General features: G+C 38.2%; 1 pseudogene; it reads left to right on the plus strand.

The window, feature by feature from the left end:
- Positions 1-10,896: 10,896 nt before the first annotated feature.
- On the plus strand, positions 10,897-11,917 carry LOC113487189 (annotated as a pseudogene).
- Positions 11,918-13,443: the final 1,526 nt, after the last annotated feature.

Raw genomic sequence — 13,443 nt, forward strand, 5'->3', positions numbered from 1 at the left:
GTTCTGTTAAAACTGGGAACTGAACCTACTGTGTATGTGTTTCTGTGGAAATCTCAGTCTGAAAAACCACTTGAGGACTAGAGTACCTGGTTTTAAGTGAAGCTATTGAGATAACAGAGATCACAGAAACTATTTGTTCTGTTGGAAACTGGTGCCATGGTATGAAGTTAAATAAGCAATATAAACAAGCAGGTAATCTAGACTCCCCTTGGACTGAATGTCTAAATCTTATGGGCTAAGAAGTCCATTAAGCATTAAGACCGTATATAGCAAAATCCCTCACTGGTGGTAACCATACGTAAGATGGTGCAGAGACTGCAAATCCAAATAAAAATTTCAATTTTTAGTGCGAGCATTGACTTCCTGTTTCATTGGACAATATAAATTATTTTGTCATGGAGGAGCTAGTTAGAGTACTCACAACAGGAAAAACCTTTGTCCTTGTTAGTATTTTGTGTCTAAGTTAATAGGAATGGACAAATGTGGAAAATGTGGAAAAAATGTAATACATAAGTCAAAGATGTAGAACAATAAAACCTGTACATGCTTTTGTTTTGTTCTAAACAGGAAGCCTGTGAGAAGATTAAGGGTCATCACAGTATTGTGGTGCAAAAACCACTGAAAATTTACAATACAAGCAAAATTACTTCTTCAGTGTGCAAGAGGTTAGACAAATTTGAATAGCAGGACCGTTTCTGCACGTTGCTTGAGGACTGCTCTCAAAGTAAGGCACCTATAGAAATGGGTCTTCAACAAATTGGTGGAACCAAACCTGCCCTAAGACAAACTCACAAATGGAGTATCTGAGTAATTATTATGCATTTTAAAATGTCTAAGGGAATGAAAAGCAATTAAAAAAATGCCAATTTTTAAAAAGCTTCAAATTGGATCTACAAGCTTAGTTTTTATTTCTTTGTACATCGATAGAAACTGATAAAGACTAGAATTAGTGTATGTGCAAGGAGTTACATATTGGCAGAGTCCTTGCCTTGTCATCATCAGAGTTATTGTAAAGCGTCACTGAGTAGACAAGCCCGGGTTGATGTTTCTTTAAAAACTAGTGATGTTCTGTTTGAAGAGTATAGGTCCCTTAATGTTACATGGGTATCTGCAAAATAGAATACAAAGAGTAGAGGAATAAATTACCAGTATTCCTAACAAGCAGAGGCTGCTCAGGGAGTCTGGCAGGACTCTGCTGCTCTACAGATACGTAAAAGGTCAATTAAAGAGGGGTAAACAGTAACGTAATATTTGTGTTTATGGTGGGTTCTCAAAAATAACAAAAAATGGAAAGTGTTAAAGATAGCAGAAAAATCTCATGATACTGAGTATCTGATAAAATGGAAGAAGTAATTCAACATTTGCTAAAATAATGTAAATATAAAGTTTCTATGATGGGGGTTGCAGTGCTGCTGGTTAAAGGAAGAGCGACTGACATCATCTAGCTGGACTCATGCAAAGCATTTGACACCATCTCACATGACATCCTTGTCTCTCAATTGGAGAGACATGGATTTGATGGATGGACCACTCAGTGGATAAGGAATTGGCTGGACGGTTGCACTCAGAGTTGCAGTCAATAGTTTGATGTCCAAGTGGAGACAGTGACAAGTGGGTCAGTACTGGGACCAGTGCTGTTTAACATCTTTGTTAGTGACATGGACAATGGGATTGAGTGCACCCTCAGCAAGTTTGCCAACAACACCAAGCTGTGTGGTGTGGCTGGCTCGCTGGAGGGAAGGGATGTGCCATCCAGAGGGACCTGGACAGGCTCGAGAGGTGGGCCTGTGCAAACCTCATGGAAGTTCAACAAGGCCAAGTGCAAGGTCCTGCTCATGGGTCAGGGCAATCCCAAGCACAAATACAGGCTGGGTGATGAGTGGATTGAGAAGAGCCCTGCAGAGAAGGACTTGGGAGTATTAGTGGATGCAAAACTGACTACGAGCCAGCGATGTGCACTTGCAGCCCAGAAAGCCAACTGTATCCTGGGCTGCATCAAGAGAAGTGTGGCCAGCAGGTTGAGGGAGGTGATTCTGCCCCTCCACTCCACTCTTCTGAGACCCCACCTTCAGTGCTGTGTTCAGCTCTGGGGCCCCCAACATAGAAGGACATGGAACTTCTTGAACAAGTCCAGAGAAGGGACAAGAAGATGATCAAGGGGCTGTAGCACCTCCCTTGTGGCTGTTCAGCCTGGAGAAGAGAAGGCACTGGGGAGACCCTGTAGCGGCCTTCCAGTACTTAAAGGGGACTGACAGGAAAAGTGTGGAGGGACTCTGTCAGGGAGTGTGGTGATATGATGAGGTGTAATGGCTATAAACTGAAAGAAGGTAGATTTAGATTAGAGGCAAGGAGGAAGTTCTTTACTGTGAGGGTGGTGAGACCTGGGAACAGGTTGCCCAGAGAAGCTGTGGCTGCCCCCTCCCTGGCAGTGTTCAAGGCCAGACTGGACGGGGCTTTGAGCAACCTGGCCTAGTGGAAGGTGTCCCTGCCCATGTCAGGGGTGGGGGTTAGAAACCATTCTGTATGATTCTATATATGATTTATAAAATAATACTTAATTCTCAATTCAGCTGCAGCTGGTGTCTCTGAAGTAGCTATTGCTGTGTAGGAATGTGATTTTGGAGTTATCTAGGTAATTCTATGGAAACATCAGCTCATTGCTCAGCAGCATGTCAGACGAGCTAAGAATGACTCAGTAGGACATAAAGAAAACAAAAGTTTTACACTATGTAAACTGATGTGCACTTGAGTCTTAATGTAGTATAACATTCTGGTCCACTACTGTGCAAAAATTTAGCAAAACTAGGAAATCCTCAAATAGGAGTATCAAAGTAGTCAGATCTGTGTAATGACAACACATCTGAGAAGGAGCTGAAATGTGTGGGACTCTTCTGGATGGGAAAGAGGCAGCTCAGTGAGGATATAACAGGGATGTACAAGTTCAGAAGTGCTGTGGAAAAGGTGTGTCTTTTGATAGAACAGGGAGGTAGCCAGTCCAAAATGAAAAAAAGAGCAGCATTTTTTCACATATGACATGCTTCAATTGTAAAACTGGCCATATAGCTTATATGGGTGTAGAATAGTGACTGAGACATTAATGGAAGCAAAGCCCATGGAGGCATAAAATGCAGAAGCAACACATTTGCATCAGAAACTCACTAAAGACTGATCTCTCAAAATTAAGAGTTTGTAACCAGGGAAGTGTTCCTGGATGCCTGTGACAGTTCTACAATCCTCTGGCATACACCAGTGAATACCATCTCAATGCTCCAGCATTTGGGTGAATTTTTAAGATGAGGATGTAGTTGTAGTACCGCAAAGTGCTAAGCACTGTAACACTACAAAAAGTTCTCTTTGCCTTGTAAACTATATTGTCAGTTTGCATTGTGAAGAAGCAACATTTTTTTTCTCAGCTGTAGCTTTTATTTATTCTAGGTGTGGAATGAAAAAGGAAGAGGAAATACTCTTATGCTTCCTGCTTTGAAAATCCTGCTAGGTTGTCTCTGAATAGCACAGAATAATTTGCATTCTTGTCTCCTTTACTGAACTTTGCAAAATGTTGTTCAATCACACACAATAAAGATTAGAAATTTTGAGGTTTGTTATTCCCTTTCTGTTCCCCCTCACCGGCGAGGTACTTTCCACTCTGAGCTGGCTTTTCTTGGCAAGCTTTTTAATCTCCCACCTCATCCTGCTGGAATGTCTGGACCACGCACTTTTCTTGTTCAATAGATGTGACAGGTGACAGAAGGAGGACCCAGGTGGCCCTCACCTTGAGAACAGAGGGTTCAGTTTTGCACTTACACTAAATATCTCTCAAAAGCAGAATTGCAAGAAGGATGAGTCTGGCTTTTTACACTCTTTTAGGGGTATATATGAATAACTAAAGTTAGGCCACACTGTATGAACAGTCACTGCAGTTTTGTTACTCTTCCCAGGATTGCCTAAAATGCTCTGAGAATAACATAATTAAAGCAAGAAAAATGCCACACTTCAGTATATCTACACCAAGTTACAGTAATACACCTTTAGCTCTTACAAATACATATCTTGCTTTTATCTTCATATGATATTCTATGAAGACAAGCAGCAGCTTTTTCCTCTAGATACATCTTGTATTTAAGAGCTATTTGAAAATGCAAAGGTTGTCAACAAATTTCATGATTACTTACAGACTTATGCTTGAATACATCATGTCTTATATTTTAGAAAAAAACCAATAGTTTCCTACATTAATTCATAATAAAGTCTTAGAAAAAGTCAAGAAAATTAAGAACAATGTTAAGATCCACAGCTGTTTTAACATTTTTAAAGCCCTAATACTTATTCATGCCTTGTACCTTATATGATGAAAACTTTCTAAGTTTTCCTTTTCCCTATTATTTAAATCTTTAGCAATAATATTTAAACTCATGAAGGAGGGAATCATCTAAACATATTTTTCATAATTACAGCAGCACATTATAAAACTATAACCTGATTTCATATTTGGCTAATGTTGTCATGATTTTAAATCAACCCAAAATATTGTCTGTAATTCTCTTTCTAAAGTCCGTTTTGAATCAACCATATTAGCTATCAGATTTATATATATTTTATTGATTTTCTGTGTTGATACTACCTGGTTTTAAATTATTTTCCAAAACAAATGGTCTCTTCAATATGCTTTAGTTTTAAAAGTGTTGTGCTGTGTGTTGTGACTGCTCTGTTCCTTTCTAAATATTTATTCAGCAATGCCATATACATGGAATCAAATCTGTATGCCCACATTTGTGAAACTTGCTGCTGCCAATTAAGAAAAGTTTTACTGAAGTTTAAGAGTACAATGAGGAGATTCCTAAGCTAAATAAAGTAGATGCAGTTGTTCAGCTACAATTCACATATTTTTCATAAAAATAACAAAATTTGAGGGTATCCTAAGTATAGTTTTGTTGCTGACCACAGTTTTATTTATTAGGTTGACAGTTAATGTGGTTTTCCTAATTAAGGTTATACTAAACCTTTCTTTATAGAAGAATAAATAATAGTTATACTGTATTTGCACACATGAGAATAGATGAAACAGAAATAGGGGAGCAATGCAAAGATAACTTTTATTGTTTCCACCTGCGAAAACTTCAAAGCATGTTTTACTATTTCTTTTCAGAAGAAGACACGTGGGATAGATGTTGGATAAACTTTGCAAGCATGAGTGTAGTTGTGCTGGAAGGGGTCAGTCAGGGAAGTACTATGGAATTAAGGAATCCTTGTCAGAAGTACAGGAATCTTTTTCCCTCTGTTGATAAAGGAAATGTTTTTTACAGGTCTGTTTTATTTTGGTGAGACTAATATTACATTGTTATTATTTGTGGGTAAAAATAAGTGCTCATCGTATTAAAAAACTGTGTTAATAATGTTCAGTTATGTAGTTTGCTTAAAAGGTGACAAGTTAGAGTGTTTCTGCTGTGATGAATTCATCTGGATATGATATTCTTGATTTAAATTATTTTAAAATGTCTTTAATTTCTCTGTCATGTTATTTGGGGCTAAATTAATCCCAGGCTTTTAAAGAAAGCACGTTCTATAGATGAATGGATTAGTCAACAGTTGAATGAACTGACAATAAAAACATGTGTTCCTTAGGCTTGGAAAATGAAATGGTTCTACAGTCAGTAATATTGACCGCACCCTTATTTTCATTTAAGAACATTTCCACTTTCCAGGGATCTTCCTGATAGCCTAATACAATTGGAATGGCTAAGGAACTGAAGTAGGAATTATTTTTAAATTACCCTCAAAAATTAAAATTATATGTTAATAATTTTAACCCAGGGTAGAAACTCCCTTAGACACTGACTTAAAGCATGCTTTTGTACACAGAAGTGCTGATTTCAGAAGTAATTATTACCTTTGAGAAAGTCACTTACTTATACCAGAACAGTTCTGCCCACCTCTTCTATAACATTGTTGGTTGCTCTGTAAAACATAAATACAATAAATAAATATACACTGAGAAAGCATCTTAATAAAGTTTTAGGCCAGGACAGGAAAGCTAAAGATGATTCTCAAAACAAAAAAAAAAGAGAAAAAAAATCCAACTTTAAGGTGTTTTGGTTAGTATCACCATTAATGTTCAAGATTTACCAACTCTAAAGTACTTTTTATTTTGAAAGTGCTTTCCAAACACTCACCTACAGCTATTTACTTAAAGACTTCTGTTAAGAGGGTTAAAGGAATGCTCTGGGAATGTCTCTCTATGGAGGCTGACAAACCTTTTAATAGAAAAGATTCTAAGTTTTCCTTTTCTCTGTTATTTAAATCTTAAGCAGTAATATTTAAACTCATGAAGGAAAGAATCATCTAAATATATTTTTCATAATTACAGCAGCACATTATAAAACTATAACCTGACTTCATATTTGGCTAATGTTGTCATGATTTTAAATCAACCCAAAATATTGTCTGTAATTCTCTTTCTAAAGTCCGTTTTGAATCAACCAAATTAGCTATCAGACTTATATATATATATTATTGATTTTCTGTGTTGATGCTGCCTGGTTTCACATTATTTTCCAAAACAAATGGTCTCTTCAATATGCTTTAGTTTTAAAAGTGTATCAAAACACAGTCCTATGAGTGATTGATTTAATAAATTTAATAAGAGCTTATTCAGCTACTTCATACTGTATTTCAGAGGTATTCCGATTTGGTTATATTTTAATTTTTGCAAAATCAAATCCTAAAAACATTTACATCTGCCTCTAGTCATAGAACATACCACCATAATTAAAAAATATCACAAAACAACACACAGAAGAGACAACTCCCAACAACCTAGTAATCAGAAAATTAATAAAAATGTTTCTATTCACTTTTCAGCCCTTCTGGACAATTTGAATTCAGTGTGAAGTGTAGTAAATGATAGCAAAACATTTTAGAACTCTCAGACCTGAGAAGTAGCTTCCCTAAACCTTGCTTTTTCAACAGACCCTTGCCTGGAATGGTAATTTTACACATGATCCATTTAATCAAAATTGTTAAGATCACCCACTGACAGTATGATGCTCAGCTTCCTCCAGCCTATCCCAGCAGTTCAGCATTGATGACCCTCCCTCAATTTCAGCTTCCAAGACACTTCCTCCCAACATCCTGCAGTAGCCATCAGGCATGTTTTGAGCAAGCTGTGCAGTTCAGCAGACCAGAGCTGAGAGGCCATGTAGTGACTCTGCGTGGGGCAGGACACAAAGCTCTCATCAGACCTCATGCCAGCTGCAACAGGGACTTTCTGTGTGGCCTCCTTCACTGTATTTATTCCAGCCATCTTGCTTTTGTTAGCTGTAAAAATGCTTAAACGTACTTTCAGCTTTACTTTGAGAAATACCATGTAGAGTAGGTTGTCAAAAGACAGCACATTAAAAGGTGTAATGTACTTAAGGGTATTTCTGAAGTAACTTGTGTGCCACAGTGGTTGCTGTCATCTTGTTCTGCAGCAATTACACCACAGCAGCTAGACTCATGAGAGAAACTGTAGTTATAATGAGATCCGTAAGTTCAGAAGTATATTGTTACCATCTTCTGCTTGTCCATAAGAACACCAAAATAGCATGTTTTGCATCTCCATGTATTCTATATACTGCCATATATTCTGTCAGCACCACAAGAATGCAACAAACTGGAATAAATTGTTATATATTATATTTAATAATGACTGGTCTTGATGGTTAAATGTATGGGTGGCTTGAGAGGCACAGGTGAGCATTTATTCTACATTTATGTGTCATGTGGTTGTCTTAAAACTCTCCTTGTTAACAAATGAGCTGTGTAAAACAAATATCCACCAGTACAAAGCCTTTTGATACAAAAAAATCAGGTTCTTTTTCCCTTGTGCCTAAAATACCCACATGTATGAACTCATCCACTGAAGTCAGTGGAGTCCATGGTGTGGTTTAAGTTGTACATTTGCATGGATATTTAACTGTACTGGGGCTAGCCAAAATTTAATGACCGAAATGTCAGAAATGATTGGCAACTATAAGACTTGGTCCAAAATTATAAGCTTGTTTGCCAGTTGTGTCAGGCACACCATCTGCAGCAGCACAGACTAAATCATCTAGAGGGGAACACAGACAGCTGTAGGTACTTGAGAGCATTACAGCCTTGTTTTATACACATACAACAGAGGTGACAATATTTTCTTGTTTGCAGAAGACTTTCATTTGTTTCCCTACTGCCAAAGACCATCAGGAGATTGCTGGACAAAGGAGACAGTGGGATAGTAATTCAAAACTCTGTGAATGGTCTCAGCAAAGCAACCACTCTGCTAAAGAAAGAGGATTTTCCTGATCATATAAGCAGTGAAGAGGAAGAAAGGTAGCCAAAGGTAATGGGATACAAAAAAATATGGTTTAAGGAATTTAGGAGGTGAATTGGAAGATGAGTGTTTATGGAATGAGGAGTCTAGTTGTATTTTTCTTTCAGCTTCTAAAATTTGCTTTATTTGAAATAGATCTTGCTTCTGAACTTGAGGGCAACTGTATAAAAAACTGGTGCTAGAGGATGACTGTCATGAATTTTACTGTTACGTTGGCTCTTCTCAGATTTTGGACTGGTTTGGGTCCATTTGTGTTTTAGAACAGGAGAAAAAAAAATGTTCTATCAATCTTGGCTACCTTCAGAATGAAGTCAGGCTAAAGTGAAAAGGGAACATGGCAATGAAATAATTTAGTTCACACAAAAGAAGGGGAAAGACCTTGTGATAGGACCTGGAGGACTATGACATTTCAATTCAGTATTTGGGGTTTATTGGAACAGAAACTAGAATAATTAACTTTCTAAAAACTAAAAACATCCAGAGAAAATGCAGAATGTTAGAAATGAAAGGGTTTGCAAATGCTTCTCTTCCCCTGCTAAGTGCCCTTACAGACTGGTCCTTTCCTTCAAATTTGTTGCTCTGGTTCTAGCAACTCTGTGACTGGCTTGAAAGCTTCACACATTCCCACTGTATATGAAGCTATTTAGGATATATCCTGCTGTCATGCTGGAGGCCTGTCTGAAGCATTGCTCCTTTCTTTTTGCAGTAGCCTCCAAACCAGTATGCTTACAACTTGCTGTCCCTTTCCACCCTGTCTCCTCTTGTGAAAGCTTTTCTGACCTGGTACTGGGGGTGGAGGGGAAGGGCTTGGCATGGGGAGGATGTCCCAGTACATTGAACAGTTGGTAAGCTATACAGATACCCTCCATTACAAACATCGCTTGAGCAGGCACGGTGTGGCTAGGGCAGAGTCAACTGCACTGGTATTCTCAGTTTCTTCTCACTCCCACTGGAGTTTTTCACCTTTCACCTGAATATAAGCAACTAGGAAGAACTGCAAGGAAAATACTACTATGCAGCACATAAAGCACATTCAGAGCCCTTCTGCAGGTATAAGGCAGTGAATGCTTCTGCCTGCAGGAGAAATACATGAGAAATTAGAGAAGTGTTTGTGCAAATGCCTTTCATATAATAAGCCCAGAGAATGTAACTTAAAAAAAGACAAGAAAGATCTATATCACCTACAAGAAGAGATTATTCACTGTGCTAAAAGGATTCTGAGAGAAGACAGAGCTGTCATTAGAAAAAGTTTGTAGGAAAAAAAGAGGAAGACTTGGGAATGGAATTTCAGATGTTCTCACCTGAGGTGTAGAGAAGAGGGGGACCAGCAAGATGCCAGAAAAGAGATGTGGAGCATGACGAAATAAACTATTTATTTAAAATAAAAAGTAACAAAAATGCTGTCAGAGGTCATGAGATATTCCACTTTGTTCCTGTTCTGCATACCTGAAGATAAATGTCCATGTTCTTGCAGCATATCTGGGCATTTTTTGATAATCACTGATTCTTATTCAGCTCTCCGCAGTAACCAATGAGTCTGAGCAATCAAAATGGCTACAAAATCCATAAATCTTTGTGTAATTTAAAAATAACTGCTGCAAGGGGATTATGTCAAGAGTCAGTGAATAACTGTAGACAGGAAGAAGCAAAGAATTTCCTGATTTATATCCTCATCCTGACATGCAAACTTGCCTTTTAAGCAGGAACCAGTGTCTTCATAAGACTTTGGTCTTTGGTCTTTCCCTTACCCTCATGTCAAGCAACTTTCTGTATTATTAACATATATAAATTAACATATATAAATATTATCAAGCTTTGCTGCTGCCTAAAAGGTCCTATTCTTTTCCTGTGTTTACATCTTCTCTCACTTGTATTCTCCTGCTGTTTAACTTGTACCATTGGGCCCACTGGACCTCTCCAAGAGTCGATTCAACACACTCACCTGGAGGAAAACCAACTGAGCTGCACAGTTTTTTTCTCATGAAATAATCTAATGAGTGCCATCACAAGGTAGGAACAGAGGAAGGGAAAGAGCAGGACCAGAGGTAAGGAGAAGACACTAAGGGCAGGGGAGAGGGGAGCAAGCAAGACTTTCCCTTTTCCATTACTAGAAATTGGAATTCCTAGACTGGCTGATCTGTCCATGGAACTGCAGGCCCAACAACATCTTTCTTGGGGAAAAACATCCAGGAAACACAGCTCTTAACACACCAATAAAATTTACAGACTAGGTATCAAAAATTAACTATATATCTACTATACATATATATGGTCTGTAAATCCTATGATAAGAGAAGTAAACAAACTGCTTGTGTAGTCCAGATCACTTATCGACTCCTGCATAACAACAAAATATTATAGGCTGTTCAGAAATTAATTTCCATTTTGTAATGTGATTTTGACTGTATATGTTTCAGGAATAGTACCTTCTCGACTGGTGTACTGTTATACATTTTTGAAAAGCTCATGTTATGAACTTTCACGCTGTATAATTAAATTATGATATAAACTGCGTTTTTGACAAATTTTGGAGGCTTGAAGTTCAGATGTCAAAACAGCAATTTCGACAGATCTACTTCTAACGAGTTCAAACTTGGACGTAATGTGGCGCAAGTTACTCGAAACATCAATGAGGTATATGGCCAGGGAAGTGTTAACGAACGGACAGTGTGACTTTGGCTCCAAAAATTTTGACATGGCAATTTCGACCTTGAAGATCAAGAAGGTCGCGGACATCCTTCTGCTATTGATGACGATAAATTGAAGGCTCTGGTGGAAGCAGATACACACACAACTATTCGAGAATTTGCAAAAGAACTCAGGGTAAGCATATCAACTGTTTCTGAGCATCTGAAGAAGACTGGAAAGTCAAAGAAGCTTGACAAATGGGTGCCGCACGAATTGAATGAGAATCACAGAAATCGCCATTTTGAAGTGTCATCGTTGCTTCTTTTTCACAACCAGAACAACCCGTTTCTCAACCGTATTGAGACGTGTGACAAGAAATGGATGCTCTACGATAACCGGCAACCATCAGCTCAGTGGTTGGACCACGATGAAGCTCTGCAGCACTTCCCAAAGCCGAATCTACACCAAAAGAAGGTCATGCTGACTGTCTGGTGGTCTGCTGCTGGTTTAATCCATCACAGCTTCCTGAATCCAGGTGAAACGATCACAGCAGCGAAGTATGTCCAGCAAATCAATGAAATGCACCAGAAACTTCAATGGCTGTGCCCAGCACTGGTCAACAGAAAGTGTCCAATCCTTCTCCACGATAACACGCGGCCACATGTTGCACTTTTGATGCTGCAATGGTTGAATGAGCTGGGCTGCAAAACTCTGCCTCATCCACCGTACTCACCAGAGCTCTCGCCCACTGACTGTCACTTCTTCAAGCATCTCAACAGTTTCCTGTGCGGGAGACGCTTCCAAAACCAAGGGGAGGCTGAAACTGCCTTTGATGACTTCATCACCTCCAGAAGTTCAGAATTTTATGCAACCGGAATAAATATGCTTGTTTCTTGTTGGCAAAAATGTGTTCATTCTAATGGTTTTTATTTCAATTAATAAATTTTACTCTGAGCTGAGATATGCCACTTCAAATATGCAGGTTGAAATCGGCAATTAATTTCCGAGCAGCCTGATAAATAAATTGAACAATAATGAGAAGCAAAACCAAAAGGGGAGTCTCCCCTAAAACTCTTCTACCATTAACATCAACTGTTTTGCTTTCCAGGGATTTGCAGAATCTTCTCTGCTAGCCTGCCTTCACTGTGAGCCAAGATCAAAGAGCTGAGCCAAAGTGGGATTATGATGTGAATCTTTGTTCTCTGGAGTGCTCTGTGGAACAAAATCACAATATCATTAAGGCTTACAGTGTTCTGTGAATGGGAAAAGGAAACAGAGTCTGGGTTTTTACTATGCTGGAATTAATTTAAACTTCAGTAGTATCAAATCTTCCAATGTGCAGTGCAGTAATGAAATATATTTCTCCTATTTTCTTTACTCTGTGCTAGTCTTCCCCATTCACTATGTATAATGGGACCACACACAAAATTGAAGATACAGCAAATCTAATTGCAATCTGGATTGAATTCAGAGTGAAGTAAAAAATCATGGAGGGTGCAACTGAGCAGGCTTTCTCCATCACAGTTTTAAATAGATGTTTTTCTTGAATATTTACAGTGCTATTGATGCCTATTATTCATAAAGCTTTTATCCAATATTTGAAGTTAGTGAGAATTTATGGCCCTTTGCATAGTTTTAGTATGCTAAAAAAGAAAGAGTTGACCATAAACAATGAAAATTGCATATAGGTTTACACTGTGAAGATTACAGACATGATTACAGGGACTTGACTATCAGTTCATTTAGAAATGATCTGTTTGAGCTTATTTTTCATGTGAGCTCATTTATCACTGGAATGGTTGCTAGGATGCTGTACTTTGTAATTTGAAACTTGGTCTAGAAAAGAGTAATTGTGAATAGGTTTTTAAACATATTTTCTTCTTGGCAGTCTCGATATAGTGAAATTATTCATGCAAAATGGTTTTCATTATATTAAGTCCTGATCTTACAACCACTTATATCTGGACTTAACTTTATTCAGAGTTGCAGAATGATTCATGTTAGATCTCTGTGTGAAGTTAAGCATGCATAAAATGGATCTATTCATCTGGCCTTAAATTCCTTCTAACCTTCTGTGCCTAATATTTTCTTCTTAGTTGGCTTCTGGCAAATATCTGCCCAGGTCACTACTTAGACCATGGAAATCATTCTTCAGTGGTCACTAACTTTCACCACTGAACAAACACAGACTTGTGTAAAATGGAAGCTGTGTGAATGTGAGCTGGATTACTTAAAACCCCAGTGCGATTGTGAATGGTGCATATTACATCCCTATGTGGCATAAATCCTTTCAAATCCTAGTCCCTGGCAATTTTTAGCAAGTCTTGTGACTTTCCTCTCACCTTTTCTGTGTCAGGGTATCTTTAAACACAGTCTATTCTAGATAATGCAGATGGAACTGGGATTCTGGCTGCAAGCACTGGATATCACTCTTGACAGACGTGGCTGGTTGGTTTTGGCAGAAG

Source organism: Athene cunicularia (assembly GCF_003259725.1).
Source record: "Athene cunicularia isolate RWA chromosome 1 unlocalized genomic scaffold, athCun1 chr1_part2, whole genome shotgun sequence".
In the NCBI taxonomy this organism is placed as follows: Eukaryota; Metazoa; Chordata; class Aves; order Strigiformes; family Strigidae; genus Athene; species Athene cunicularia.